Source organism: Protopterus annectens, chromosome 17.part0 (genome assembly GCF_019279795.1).
Source record: "Protopterus annectens isolate FY-2018-M chromosome 17.part0, PAN1.0, whole genome shotgun sequence".
Taxonomy (NCBI): Eukaryota; Metazoa; Chordata; order Ceratodontiformes; family Protopteridae; genus Protopterus; species Protopterus annectens.
This window is the reverse complement of record NC_056751.1, coordinates 250,601,291-250,616,715: the sequence shown is the minus strand read 5'-3', so window position 1 is coordinate 250,616,715 and position 15,425 is coordinate 250,601,291. Positions and strand designations below refer to the sequence as shown.

At 45.5% G+C, this 15,425-nt stretch overlaps 1 protein-coding gene across 1 annotated transcript in view; it reads right to left on the bottom strand.

Annotated features, from left to right (window-relative positions):
- CSTF3 (cleavage stimulation factor subunit 3) overlaps nt 1-15,425 on the bottom strand; it is a 1,368,849-nt gene that overhangs the window by 1,197,925 nt on the left and 155,499 nt on the right. The window lies entirely within an intron of this gene.

Genomic DNA, 15,425 nt, shown 5'->3' with positions numbered 1-15,425 from the left:
GGTATGAAAGAGGAATCCGTATCCTTGAGAGACAATGTTTAGAACCCATTTGTCTTTTGTGATGATGTGCCGGCTGTCTGCAAAAAATGCTAGCTTTCCTCCCAAGGGAGTTGCCAAGAGAGATTTGCTTGGTAGTTTGAGGATAGAGTCATTGTGTTTGTCTTCTGCTAGCTTGGGGCCTGTCTCCTCCTTTCTGGGTAGCAGAACCCCATTGGCAAGGTTTGTAAGGGCCCTGTGACTGACCTCTGCCCCTTGGGCGTCTGTATTTGCCCCTCTGTGATCTGTCTGAAGCTGGAAAGGACCAGTTTTTTGTTGGTCAATTTCTGCTGAAACGAGGGGGTTGTACCTGCAAAAAAAATCCTTGACCGTTTGCATAGACTTTGCCTTATCCTCTATTTTCTTTAAAACCTCTTCTGCTTTGACACCAAATACATCCTGCTGTAAAGGTGCATCCAATAATTTTGCTTTAACATGGTCAGGGAGGGTTTGTTCTTTTAACCAAGCATGTCTACGTATGACAGAGCCAGTAACAGCTGCTCTACAAGAAGCTTCCAATGAATCAAATCCGCATTGTAAAGTATGTTTGCCCACCTGTTCAGTTGCATGCAACAGATCCTGCATTTCCTTGAATTCAGGCAGTTCTGAATGTGTGCTCATTTTTTGTTTTAACTGAGACATTAGGAATTGTTGATATTTCAACATGTGAAACTGGCAATTTAATGCTCTCATAGCCAGAGTAGCTGAGGTGTATATTTTCTTTCCCCATCTATCTAGGGCTCTGGAATCCCTTTCAGAGGTCACAGAATTTTTAGCCATAGAAGCTTTTGCTCCCTTAGGACCCTGGGAAATTGTTTCTGGCAGCTACAGGGCTTTTATAAAGGAATTTGTGAGAGTCAGGTACTCTGTAGTATCTGTCTGGTTTGGCTGGAGCAGGAGGAAGAGAGTCTGGATTTAAACTAGACTCCAAGTAAACATCATCCACAAAATCTAGAACAGGAGGGATAGCAAGAGGTCTGTGCTGGGGTAGTAAAAGGAACTCTCCGAGCCTTTTCTTAGAATCTGAGTAATCCTGGCCTTCCCAGTGGAAATGTTCCTTCATGGTATGTAAAGTTTCCCCAAAGGAGTAGTCTTTAGGGGGAGATGCTGAGGGAATAGAGTCTTCAGCATCAGAATCTTCATAAGGTGGAAAAGTGTAATCCTGTTCCTCAGAAGAATCTGAGGAGAGAAACCTGGTCAGAGGATGCATAATCCTCCTCTTGTCTTGGTCTTTTATCAAGAGGGGGATGGGAAACCCCTGATAAGGGTAATCAAATCTTCAGCCATCTTAAGCATCTATTTCTTAGGCATGGGGCCTTGAACTGTAGACTGATGTACAGTTTTCTTTGGTTTTAAAGGAGTTTTAAGTTTAGCATAAGATTTAATGGTGAGTGTAGTCGGTCTGAAGACACCTTGTGCAACCGAAGGTGTTTCCGTTGCACCGGTGTCTAGTTCTGCTCCGGTGTCGGTAGATGGCTGCGTCGGCCTAGTAGACTCCGCTTGGGAATCCACAGCTGTCTGGGGTTCCAGTTCTCCGGTCGTCAGGGGCTGCGTAGGCGCCTCACTGAAAACCGGAGAACCGGCAACAGGCCCAGCTGAGGCCTCGGTGTCTGGCTTAGTCCTAGGCTGCCTGTCCTTATCCTTGCATTTTTTATGAATGGCGGTTGTCGGCTGCTCCGACGGCATGATATAATTAACTTTCCTACCAAAGTAATGCCGTGCGAAGTCAAAACGGCGTTTGATAGTTCGTTTATTAAACCTAGCGCAAAACCGACAACCTGTGACGTCGCGGTCTGGGCCTAGGCAAGGAATACAATAGGAATGGAAGTCCTTATGAGGTATTTGCTTCCCACAAGAAATGCAATTGTTAACTTTTTCTGACATCGGACTGAGGCAAGAAAATGTTCCCCAACGGGGTACTTAGCTTTATTGAAGACTTCAGACTGAAATTCAAATCGAAAGTCTCAGGTGTCCAACCGGCACTTGCGAACTGCTTCTGGCACTGCGCAGCAAGAAAGACTGGAGAAAATGGCGTTGGATGCCTCTTATACCCCTGGCGCACTGACGTCAATGAAGAAGCGACAGCAACAGATGCCAGACCAAGACTTTGGAATTCGGGCCGACTGCAGGACCGCCTGACGGCAGCATAACCCAAGTGTGATGACTGCAGCAGGTTAACACGATGAACATCAAATAGCTGGATCAGCTTCCCTGAAGGATTTTGTTCTGTACTAGTAGTATCTGACTTGCCTGTGAGATCTTTCCAGACCCTAAAAAGAAGGGAGAAAGTAACAAATGACTGACTCAAAGCCAATTTTGAACCCATTTTTGGGGTAAGAGCAAGCTTTGCCCTCAAAGAATACCTCATTTTCCACAAGAACAGGTTAAGTTGACTCTCAATACGAGCTTGTAGCTCAGATACTATTTTGCAAATGTCAGAGCAATGAGAAAGTTTTCAACTTCAGAATCCGATGGATAGTAATAGTATTCATTTTTCAAGCATAAAGTTAAGATCCCATGACGGAGCCACCAGTTTTCTAAACAGACTGATGTAAAACCCCTTTCAAAAACTGTCCAACTTCAGGGCAGGTAGAAAGCGGGAACTAAGTGCAGACTAGCAGAAACGGCTTCAAGATTAATACTGAAAAGGGTCAGAAGGACTACAGGACAATAGCTCTAACACATTTTTAAACCAGAGGCATCAGAGCCTTAAAAGGGTCGTGCTACTTAATATGATGCCAACTAGATCATTCCCATTTGTTCATATAGGAATTCCTAACAGCAGGCTTCTTAGCCTCGTTTAGTACCTGCTTCACTTTCGGGGGGGGGGGGGGGGGCACAAAATAGAAGTTATGTTCTTACCATAACGTTCCATGTTAGTTGTCTTCTTCTCGCCTTCTTCTTGCTGGATGGGTTGAGCGACCTCGGCTCCACTCCACTCTAAAAGCTCGAGAGTTGGTTCCACCGGCTCGAGGCTCCCCTTATATTCCACAATGCTAGGCGAGAGTTACCTCAGATCTCGTTTGTAAGCTAACCCCAGCTTATAATAGTTACAGAATAACTCTAAACAGAGTCCACCTCTAACAACAGGGAGAAAGAAGGGTGACCTACATCCTGATTCAGGAGATATGCAAGCAGCATATGTCTAAGAAAGAGGTGGTAGAAAGAGAGGTCACAATCACAACTCCTCTAGGTCTGTCAGGCCAGGGGAAGGAGGGTGAAGAAGAAGAAGAGAAGAAGACAACTAACATGGAACGTTATGGTAAGAACATAACTTCTATATGTTAAGTTGTCTATCTCGCCCATTCTTGCTGGATGGGACCGCCCCTAGCACCTTGTCCCGGGTGGCCTAACGGAAGAGACTCCTGAGAACAGTGGAACCAAAGTTAGCTCTATGCCTAGAAGCTAAATCCAACTTATAATGAGAAATGAAAGTGTGAGGAGTAGCCCAAGTAGCAGCTGCACAAATGGTGTCAATAGGCAGTCTGTCTTGGAAGGCTAAGGAAGTAGCCAAAGCTCTTGTAGAATAGGCCTTAGGTTTATTAGGCAGCTTTTGGTGTCTAATCTCATAAACAAGGGTAATCAGAGATGTAAGCCATCTAGATAATGATACCTTTGAAACTGAAAGTCCCTTTCTGCCTTCTGCATAGGAGATAAACAGTTGGTCAGATTTTCTGAATTGTTTTGTTCTATCCAAATAGTACCTCAACTGGCGATGAACATCTAGCCAGAGTAATTTTGTTCAGACCTATTGGAATATTCTGGAAAAAAGACAGGGAGGTCAATGCTTTGATTTAGATTTGACGCCGAGACTACCTTAGGCAAAAAGGGCGGGTTGGTTCGTGGGATACCCTGTCCTTATGGAACAATAGATAAGGAGGTCGACAGCTGAGTGCATGAAGTTCTGAGACTCTTCTAGCTGAAGTAATAGCTACCAGAAAGAGAGTCTTCCATGATAGCAATTTTAAAGAACAGGATGCTGCAGGTTCGAAAGGGGTAGAATCAAAGAAGTAAGAACTAAATTTAGGTCCCAAGGAGAAGGAGGATTTCTTATAGGAGGTCTGAGAAGAAAAACTCCTTTCAAAAAGGCTTTGCAAAGCTTGTGGGACATTAAGGCAGACTCAGAAATACCCACATGAAAGTTAGAGATAGCTGCCAATTGAACTTTAAGAGTAGAAGGGATGAACCTGCATGGAAGAGTTCATCTAGAAAATCAAGGACTATTTGGATGGAAGCAGTGAAAGGATCTATGTCCCTTCCTTGGAGCCCAATATGTGAAAAGCGTTTCCACTTACTCAAGTAAATCTTCCTAGTGGAAGATTTAGGGAAGCTATCAAAATATCTCTAACAGGTGAGACAATTGAGAAGCCTGGCTAAGGTTGGAACTGGAGGAACCAAGCAGTGAGGTTCAGAGAGGGAGGGAGATGTAACTGACCCGACTGATGGATCAAAAGGTCTGGAACTAGGTCCAGATGCCAAGGTCGCTCAGTAGAAATTGATGTAGAAAGAGACCACACCTGTCGAGGCCAGTAAGGAGCAATGAGGATCAACGAGGCCTTCTGAGCGATAGCTTTCTGTATCACTTGAGAGATTAGTGGGAAGGAGGAAATGCATACAGAAAGTCCCAGGGCCAAACTTGGACTAGAGCGTCTCTGCTGGGTTGGCCTGGTAAAGGAATAGGGTGAAATAATGTCTGCACTTGCTGTTTTGGGGTAGCAAAAGATCGCAGCAAGGCTGACCCCACTTGGAGAAAAATCTCTCTCACAACAGAGTCTTTCAGAGACCACTGTGAGGCATGAGGATAGCTCTGCTCAATTTGTCCGCTATTTGATTGGACTTCCCGGGGATGTGCGTTGCTATCAGAAAACGCTTCGAGAAGAAATCGCCCATTACCACAATCTGAGTGCTTCTCAACACAGGGGTAGGACCTGGTTCCATTGTTTGTTGATGTACCACACTACAGACATATTGTCTGTCTGGATTGCAATCGCTCCCAAGGGAGAGAGTCTTGAAGGCTTACAACGCTAAAAGCACTGCTCTCATCTCCAGAACATTTATGTGCAAGTGGCATTCGCCTGGTTGCCATGTGCCCTGGACCGCCCTGCTCCTGATAATGCCCCCCACCCGATCAGGGAGGCGTCCGTTGTCAGAGTAGCAACCGGAGGGAGGAACAAAGGGTCTTCCCAACCAGAGCTGAGGGAAGACATCCACCACATGAGATGATTTCTGCACGCCTGCGTGATCATAATGGTGTGGGACATTGGAAGTTGCTGGTATGACCATTGTGTAAAGAGCATCCATTGAAGGATTCGCATGTGGAATCTGGCTAATGGAAGCAGAGGTATGGCAGCCATAATTCCCAACACTTTCAGAACTAACCTGGCTTTGATTCTGTTGTTGTTGAAAAGGAGTGAGACCAGTCTGTGTATGTCTGTTATTCTCTGATCGGTTAGCCTGCAGACATGTTCTACTGTGTCTAGATTGCCTATGTAGGTAATAGTGCGACAAGCGACAAAACAGACTTCGCAATTTATTGAAATGCCTAACTTTGACAAATGCAAAGTGTAATCCCTGGCCATCAGAAGGAGATGCTTGGTGGGAGCTGTGAGGAGCCAGTCGTCCAAATATGGAAACACCTGGAATCCTTTGTCGCCTCAGGTGAGAAGCTACCACTGCCATGCATTTGGTAAACACCGGGGCAGTGGTGAGACCAAAGGGCAGGGCCCTGAATTGAAAATGACTGGTTCCCAGCCTGGCGGAGGAATCTTCTGGAGCGCCTGTTCATTTTTATGTGATAGTACGCATCCTGAAGGTCTATAGAGCACATCCAGTGTCCTTTTCCCAAAAGGGAAGGATGGACTGCAGCGTGACCATCCGAAATCTTTGTTTTTTGACTGATCTGTTCAAGATACTGAGATCCAAAATTGGTCTCCAGTCCCCTGTTTTCTTTGGAACTAAAAGAACCTTGAGTAGATTCCGGATCCTTGCTGGTCTGCTGGAACTGGCTGAATTGCTCTTTTGCAAGCAGTTTTGAAATTTCCAAACCGCTAGATCCCTTTGCGCGGTGGAACATCTGGAAGGGATTTTTTGATTGTTTGAATCTGAAAAGAAAGGGATAGAATAGCCCTTGAAATGACGGACTGTACCCATTTGTCTTGAGTCAGGATAGCCAGGCTTTTGGCACAGTGACAACCTTCCCCGACTGCCTCCAAGGTGGGCAGCGGGCAACACCAGGGATGCTGAAAGGGCTTATCAGAGAAGGCTTCTCGATTGCCCTGGTTCCCATGGACCCCCTGCCTCGAGGGGCTTACGTCTACCATTGTTATTCCCGCCTCTGCCTCTGGCGGGTAGCGACTTTGTCGTCAGGCAAGTCCCTTGATTTTGTTCTGAACCACATTTTCCCATTTTCTGGCCTTTGAGGTAAGGCCTAGAAGGAGTAGAAACGGACTCGGCGGCAGAAAGAGTCTTGCCATCAGTCTCGCACCTAGTCAAGGTTTCTTTCACTTGAGGACCAAAGAGAGATGATCCATCAAACGGGAGTTAGTGAAAGACGCCTTGAAGGTCCGAATTGCATAGCCGCATCCAGGCATGCCCACGAAGGCACACCTGTCCCTGCGGGCCCTACTCGCTCCATCAGCCGCATAAGAAAGGAGCGATGGAGGAGTTGGCTATGAGTTAAGGGTAGCCAGCTGAGTGTTCATTTTATCTTGAAAACCCGCGCTGTAGGATCCTTCAACATGTCACTCGCTTTAATCAAGTCCTTTGAAGACAAGTGAAATGGCACAGGTAGTTCAGCGAACGCATAGTAAATGTCGCTGACTAAAACATCCGCTTCCACCTGTCCATGGACCTAGATTCCTTGTTAGGTGGATGGACAGGTACTGAAGGATCAGCTAGTTCCTTCTTAGTGGCAGCAGCTACCACCATAGCATCCACAGAAACTCCTTTTGTCAAGAACTGCTTGTCTGCTGGTGCAGTTAGGAATTTGGAGGGTCTCCTGGGAGTGGGGTCCACTGAATCAGGAGCCGCCCATGCCTTTTGCAACCACCTGCATGAGGGGTCAAGGGGGACACCCAAGAGGTGGAAGGGCGAGAGCCAACGCCTCAAGATATACAGATTCATCCTCCGAAGGGTTAAGGGCTGGCCAATTTCCCTCTGCTTCAGGATCTCTAGAATGTCTGCAAAAGAGACATCTTCAGAAGGGGAACGGGGAACCCTCGAATCATCTAAATCTGTATCAGATGTGATTGACTCAGGTGAGTCAATGTGTTTCCTCTACACTTCCTCTTCGAGGGCTCTTCTGCCAAGTCAGGAGAGGCCTCTGAGGAAGAGATCCCCACAGGGGTTCCTGAGGAGCTGGCTCTCTGCGGTCCGGGATGAGGAGTGAGTCAACTTGACCTGAGGCACCAGAGGAGGGGCGGACGGGCGCCGACTGTGGGGTAGAGCCAGGCTCCTAACACACCCGCATGACCTCGAAAGCACCCCTGTCAGGCAAAGCCCGAGGTCCCGCCCGAGAAGCTGAGAACCCCCTCGGCACCGACAGTGATGGCTCCGAGGCGATGTCGGAGCCGAACTCACCAGCGCAGCTCCGAGGAGAAGAGCGGGCCTGGACAAGGGTCCGATGCCACTCACCCCCTCGGAGCGGCGATGGAAGTCCTGCCGAGATTCTTCTAAGGAAGAAATCGGAGCCCCGGCGATGGAGCCGAAGACAATTGCTCGGCCAACGCCACAGTCTCGGTTCCGATGACCCGGCCGAGCTCAGAGTCGGAGGAGGATATATTGATGGACAAAGGGCAGACATCGACTGATGAGTCGGGCTCTGAAGCATCTGGGCTAGTGCCTCGGACTTAAAGAAGTCGACTCCACCCTCTGAAGGTCATGATCCGATAGCCTCGATGACCTAGAGGAATGAGATTTATGGCTCCGTTCAGACAGCAGGGGGAGATCCTGGGCCGAATGAGCGGAGCCAAGGGACGGTGACCTGGACCTCTTCCTCGGGTCGGTTCGAAGATCTGGACGGAGCAGACACGGGAACCTTTATTACCTCGGCTCCAGCCGGAGCCGAGGGAACCACAGAAACTGTGGACTGAGACTCATCGGCTCCAGCCGGAGCTCGGCGAAGGCGGAGGTTTAGGCCAGGTCTCGGCTGCTGCTGGAGCCGAGGGACCTAGAAGCCTGAGGCTTCCCAGAAACAGAAAGGGAATCCTCCGGCAAGAAGACCCCTCAGGATCAACTTATTTTTCTTTCCTGCAGGACCCTGGGGTTGAACCCGTGGCATACAGCACTGGCATCCTCCAGCTGCAAAGGCCCCTGGCAGTAGACACAAGTAGTGTGACCGCCTGTCAGAGACATTTTCTGACAGCACGCATCACACTTCTTGAAGCCTTGAGACCTTTGTGTCTTAGACATCCTAAACAAAGTGTAATCACACACTCAACAAACACACTGATTACACTAATTTAGTTTTAAAACTCAAAATAAACAATTAACTAAAGTTTACCAAGAGTAACACACACACAACTAGGGGATGGAGAAAGGCCAGAAGGCCAGAGAGAACTTAAAAGTTCTTTGGAAAAAATTGGGATTTTCCGGAAAACCGAGTAGAAAACCCACTACACTAAGGGAAATATATATAAACTCAAAAATATAGGGTTTAAGTGATCTAATTTTACCAAAATTACACTTACCAACAAGCCGGTAGAAAAACCAACACCTCGATGCTGTGGCAAGGCGGATCTGAGGTAACTCTCGCCTAGCATTGTGGGATATAAGGAGCCTCGAGCGGTGGAACCAACTCTCGAGCTTTTAGAGTGGTGCCGGAGCGAGGTCGGCTCGAACTCCATCCAGCAAGAATGAAGGCGAGATAGACAACTTAACATTGGCATCTAAACTTCATCCAGCTAATCAAATTAAATGGTTTTTATATTAAGTGCAAAACCCCCATCTTGTGAGTAGATCCAGTCTGTGGAGAAGCTTATGGTAATTGCCCTTGGCAATTTTCAAAAGAAGGGAGAACCCAATGTTGCCTGGGCCAAAATGCAGTCCACCATTACTATCATCTTTGAGTCACTGGATCTTTATATAAAACCTGTATAGTCTTGAACTGTTTGTTTTGAGTCAAACATATTTGTGTTCCTCAAAGATCAAATTCTGAACCCTCAATGAGCAGTTTCCATTTGTGAGGGTGTGTCCTGGTCCTCTCAACTAGTCTGCTATAATGTTTTGCTCTGACAGAGCGTAAGCAACATTAACAGTCAAACTGAATTGCTACCTTCCAGGCAAGCCTGCAAAGGGGCAAAATCCAACACCCTCACGGCTGCCTATAAATCACATCAGTGTGCTGTTTCTGTACAAACTTGCAGAGATCCTGAAACCAGAGATGATTTTGTGCTCTCAAGGCATTTATCAGTGCAAACTTCTATTTGATATTTATGTGCTTTGTCCATCTTGTTTGTTCCAAAAGACTGTGCTTTTGCCTTTTGGAACTGCTCACATCGCAATTACATGTGAAGCATCTATTGTGACAGACTGAAGAGGTGGTGAATGAAAGACCTAGATTCAAAGAGAACTGGTCACACCATAAAATTTCCATCCTTACAAACCACAGGACAGGGATCTGAAAAAGAGGATGTAAATTCTGAATCAGACCAACCTGATGTCATTACATTTTTCTCAAGTAAGCCTGGGAAAGGAAGAATAATAATCACAGAAGCCATTTAACCCAAGAATTTCTTTAGATGAGTGCATTCAGTTATCCAACATGCTGATCTGGAAAGCACTTCCAGCTTTTTTTTTTTTAAAGATTTGAGTAGGAACTTTCTACTTTCTTCCTATAGTTTTAAAACTAGCACAAAACCATTTGATATTGCTGTAGGAAGCCCTCAGGCAAATCACACCAGTGAAATAAAAGTACCCACAGGGATCAGATGAGTATATGATTAAGCCTGTCAGGTGAGTAACCATACCATTCTAGGTGCACCACTTGCCATGACAATATTAAAGTTCTAGAAAGCACAAGAGTTAGTGCGACATAATGGGAAGGGCCAATCCATCCTTGTGAGTTTAACAACGCTCCCAAGTATGGATGGACATAAATCTTCTTACAACCAAGTTACTATGAGCACTATTACATAAATATGCTTGGATTTACACTTTCAATCTTGATTTACTGGTCATTAAAAGAGACATTGGTATTTATACAAGAAATACAATAAGCTAATTAAAAATAAGTTGGTTGTATAAAAAGACTACCCCCAAGGACTCCACTGAAAATTGTGTTTACCGGCTAAAGCCTGAACACAAACCAAAAATAAGTTGAGAAAAAAAAAGGGGAATTTAAAAAAAAAAGTTTAAAAAAAAAAGGGTGAAAGGGGGGAAAAAAACCTTAAAAGGAGCCGTCCATGCCTTTTTAGCAACCACCTGCATGAGGGGGTCAAGGGGGGGGGGGGACACCCAAGAGGTGGAAGGGCGAGAGCCAAACGCCTCAAGATATACAGATTCATCCTCCGAAGGGTTGAGGGCTGGCCAATTTCCCTCTGCTTCAGGATCTCTAGAATGTCTGCAAAGAGACATCTTCAGAAGGGGAGCAGGGAACCCTCGAATCATCTAAATCTGTATCAGATGTGATTGACTCAGGTGAGTCAATGTGTTTCCTCTTACACTTCCTCTTCCGAGGGCTCTTCTGCCAAGTCAGGAGGCCTCGGAAGAGGATGAGATCCCACAGGGGTTCCTGAGGAGCTGGCTCTCTGCGGTCCGGGATGAGGGAGTGAGTCAACTTGACCTGAGGCACCGTGGGGAGGGCGGACGGGCGCCGACTGTGGGGTAGAGCCAGGCTCTAACACACTCCATGACCTCAGCACCCCTGTCAGGCAAAGCCGAGGTCCCGCTCCGAAGCTGAGAACCCCCTCGGCACCGACAGTGATGGCTCCGAGGCGATGTCGAGCCGAACTCACTGCCCGAAGCTCCGAGAGGAAGGCGGGGTCGGACAAGGGTCCGATGCCACTCACCCTCGAGCCGGCGATGAAGTCCTGCGCCGAGATTCTTCTAAGGAAGAAATCGGGCGGCGATGGAGCCGAAGACAATTGTATCGGCTCCGGCGCTACCAGTCTCGGTTCCGACGACCGGCTCCGAGCTCAGCGGAGTCGGAGGAGGAATATATTGATGGACAAGGGCAGACATCGACTGATGAGTCGGGCTCTGAAGCATCTGGGCTAGTGCCTCGGACTTAGAAGTCGACTCACTACCCTCTGAAGGTCATGATCCGATAGCCTCGATGACCTAGAGGAATGAGATTTATGGCTCGTTCAGACAGCAGGAGATCCTGGAGCCGAATGAACGGAGCCAAGGGCGGTGACCTGGACCTCTTCCTCGATGTCGGTTCCGAAGATCTGGGCCGGAGCAGACACGGGAACCTCTATTACCTCGGCTCCAGCGAGCGAGGAACCACAGAAACTGTGGACTGAGACTCATCGGCTCCAGCGGAGCCGATGAAGAGGTTTAGAAACCTTAGGTCTCGGCTCAGTTGCTGGAGCCGAGGACCTAGAAGCCTTAGGGCTTCCCAGAAACAGAAAGGGAATCCTCCGGCAAGAAGACCCCTCAGGATCAACTTATTTTTTCTTTCCTGCAGGACCCTGGGGCTGAAGCCGTGGCATACAGCACAGGAGTCCTGCAGGTGCAAAGGCAGGCAATAGACACAAGAAGTGTGACCGTCTGTCAGAGACATTTTCTGACAGCACGCATCACACTTCTTGAAGCCTGAGACCTTTGTGTCTTTAGACATCCTAAACAAAAGTGTAATCACACACACTCAACAAACACACTGATTACACTAATTTAGTTTTAAAACTCAAAAATAAACAATTAACTAAAGTTTACCAAGAGTAACACACACACAACTAGGGGATGGAGAAAGGCCAGAAGGCCGAGAGAGAACTTTAAAAGTTCTTTGGAAAAAAATTGGGATTTTCCGGAAAACCGGAGTAGAAAAACCCACTACACTAAGGAAATATATAAACTCAAAAATATAGGGTTTAAGTGATCTAATTTTACCAAAATTACACTTACCAACAAGCCGGTAGAAAAACCAACACCTCGATGCTGTAGCGGCAAACGAGATCTGAGGTAACTCTCGCCTAGCATTGTGGGATATAAGGGGAGCCTCGAGCCGGTGGAACCAACTCTCGAGCTTTTAGAGTGGCCGAGTCGGAGCCGAGGTCGGCTCCGAACCCATCCAGCAAGAATGAAGGCGAGATAGACAACTTAACATTGGCATCTAAACTTCATCCAGCTAATCAAATTAAATGGTTTTTATATTGGAGTGCAAACAACCCCCATCTTGTGAGTAGATCCAGTCTGTGGAGAAGCTTATGGTAATTGCCCTTGGCAATTTTCAAAAGAAGGGAGAACCCAATGTTGCCTGGGCCAAAATGAGTCCACCATTACTATCATCTTTGGGGAGTCACTCTGGATCTTTATATAAAACCTGTATAGTCTTGAACTGTTTGCTTTGGAGTCAAACATATTTGTGTTCCTCAAAGATCAAATTCTGAACCCCCCTCAATGAGCAGTTTCCATTTGTGAGGGTGTGTCCTGGTCCTCCTCAACTAGTCTGCTATAATGTTTTGCTCTGACAGAACGTAAGCAACATTAACAGTCAAACTGAATTGCTACCTTCCAGGCAAGCCTGCAAAAGGGGCAAAATCCAACACCCTCACGGCTGCCTATAAATCACATCAGTGTGCTGTTTCTGTACAAACTTGCAGAGATCCTGGAAACCAGAGATGATTTTGTGCTCTCAAGGCATTTATCAGTGCAAACTTCTATTTGATATTTATGTGCTTTTGTCCATCTTGTTTGTTCCAAAGACTGTGCTTTTGCCCTTTTTGGAACTGCTCACATCGCAATTACATGTGAAGCATCTATTGTGACAGACTGAAGAGGTGGTGAATGAAAGACCTAGATTCAAAGAGAACTGGTCACACCGCAAAATTTCCATCCTTACAAACCACAGGACAGGGATCTGAAAAAGAGGATGTAAATTCTGAATCCAGACCAACCTGATGTCATTACATTTTTCTCAAGTGAAGCCTGGGAAAGGGAAGAATAATAATCACAGAAGCCATTTAACCCAAGAATTTCTTTAGATGAGTGCATTCAGTTATCCAACATGCTGATCTGGAAGGAAAGCACTTCCAGCTTTTTTTTTTTTTTTTTTTTTTTAAAGATTTGAGTAGGAACTTTCTACTTTCTTCCTATAGTTTGTTAAAACTAGCACAAAAGCCATTTGATATTGCTGTAGGAAGCCCTCAGGCAAATCACACCAGTGAAATAAAAGTACCCACAGGGATCAGATGAGTATATGATTAAGCCTGTCAGGTGGTAACCATACCATTCTAGGTGCACCACTTGCCATGACAATATTAAAACAGAAAGCACAAGAGTTAGTGCGACATAATGGGGAAGGGGCCAATCCATCCTTGTGAGTTTAACAACCGCTCCCAAGTATGGATGGACATAAATCTTTGCTTACAACCAAGTTACTATGAGCACCACTATTACATAAATATGCTTGGATTTACACTTTCAATCTTGATTTACTGGTCATTAAAAAGAGACATTGGTATTTATACAAGAAATACAATAAGCTAATTAAAAATAAGTTGGTTGTATAAAAAGACTACCCCCAAGGACTCCACTGAAAATTGTGTTTACCGGCTAAAGCCTGAACACAAACCAAAAAAATAAGTTGAGAAAAAAAAAAGGGGAATTTAATGTTAAAACAGGTGAAGTAAAACCTTAGAGAGAAGAAAAAAAAAACTAAGTATACTACACAGAAACTTTAATTAGGGATGTTTAAAGGTGTAGGACACAACAGTGAAAGGTCCTGAAAATAAGGTGGAACAAAAGCAGCTGTGTTCAAGAATACTTACCATTACAGCAAATTTACAAGGAACAGTCAACTTAACAGCAAACTAACATTTGGGTTTTGCCCACCTACCTTTGGCCTCAGCCAGAAACTTTAGGTGTGAACAAACGCCTCTGACGACTAACACCTGGCTTGCAAAAACATTACTGCAAACAGGTGCAATGCTAGGAGCCAATTATAAGGCCTGCATAGCTCTCTACATCCGAGTGACGCCTCCAGGTGCATCTACAGTTAACTTTTACCGATGCCTCTAGGTGTCAAATATTACTTGTTCATATTTGCATCAATAATTCCAAAACCATGCTATGTACAAGGTTTTAAAATATTTCATCTTAAAGCTTACACAATGTCAAACTTGGCTGCATTCATATTTGACCTCTGTCTAGTGCAGGTAAGAGATTTTTTTTTTTTAGGCTATTAATTTATATAGATATAATTTTCACATTTTTCTAAATATCTCACCAACCAAGTAGCTCAGACAGAACTCCGTAGTCTCATATGAAAGCTTTTAGCCAGATGAATAACATGCTGCTTGACAGTGTGTGTAACTTGAGTGGTTTTGAGATATTTTAAGTTGCTTACAAAATATTACAAACCATTTAATAGTTACGGTTTACTGTGACTTCTAAAATTCAGTTTAAGACATAGAACCTAAAGAATACGACCACCATACAAATAGTTTGTGCTGAAAGGTTTGCCATTTATACTTCTTTCATAATACCTATGGTCCCAGAGATATGAACACTTGTCTTCAATTTGATTCTGTAAAAAGGCTTATGCTCCACCCATTGGCAGTTACAGTGCAAAATTCCTGAGCCATTAGAGTGAATGAGATAGGGATGTGTGCTTATGTACTTACAGCAAAACAAACTGTGCACAAACCCAAAAAACTTACATTAAATCAGGGGATGGAGAAAAGGTAGCTTTACAGGTGCAGTGACAAATCCTCAAGACAGTACAGCTGTGTGACAAACATACCAGAGAAAGAACTATAGGAACCACTGTTGCAGTGTTTTATCATACAATGGAATTGGCCACAGGCAGACATCTACCTATCCATCCTAATTTATATGGCTTTGGATGCCCCCAGGGTTGACTGATCTTCTCATACTGGAGATTATATGGCACTTTGCATATGCCCCCAAAGAACATGGCATATGCCCCCAAAGAACATGGCATTTTTTGGTTAATGTTGAACAAAGATGTAGCTCCCCAACAAATGTGTGCTCTAGTGTGGACCTACAGAGAAAAGTACAGTTTTGTACCTACCATAAATGTAGATGTTCGAGGATCCACATTGCTGCAGTCCTTACTATTGGGTAGTCCGCTGTCCAGTCGGCCCGAATACCAGAGTATAAGGCTGACGTCGGTCAGGGCGCATTAGACTGACGTCAGTACGTCAGGGTACTAATGCGCATGACCGACGTCATATCCTCAGTCTTTTCTTGCCCCAGATGTCAGAAGA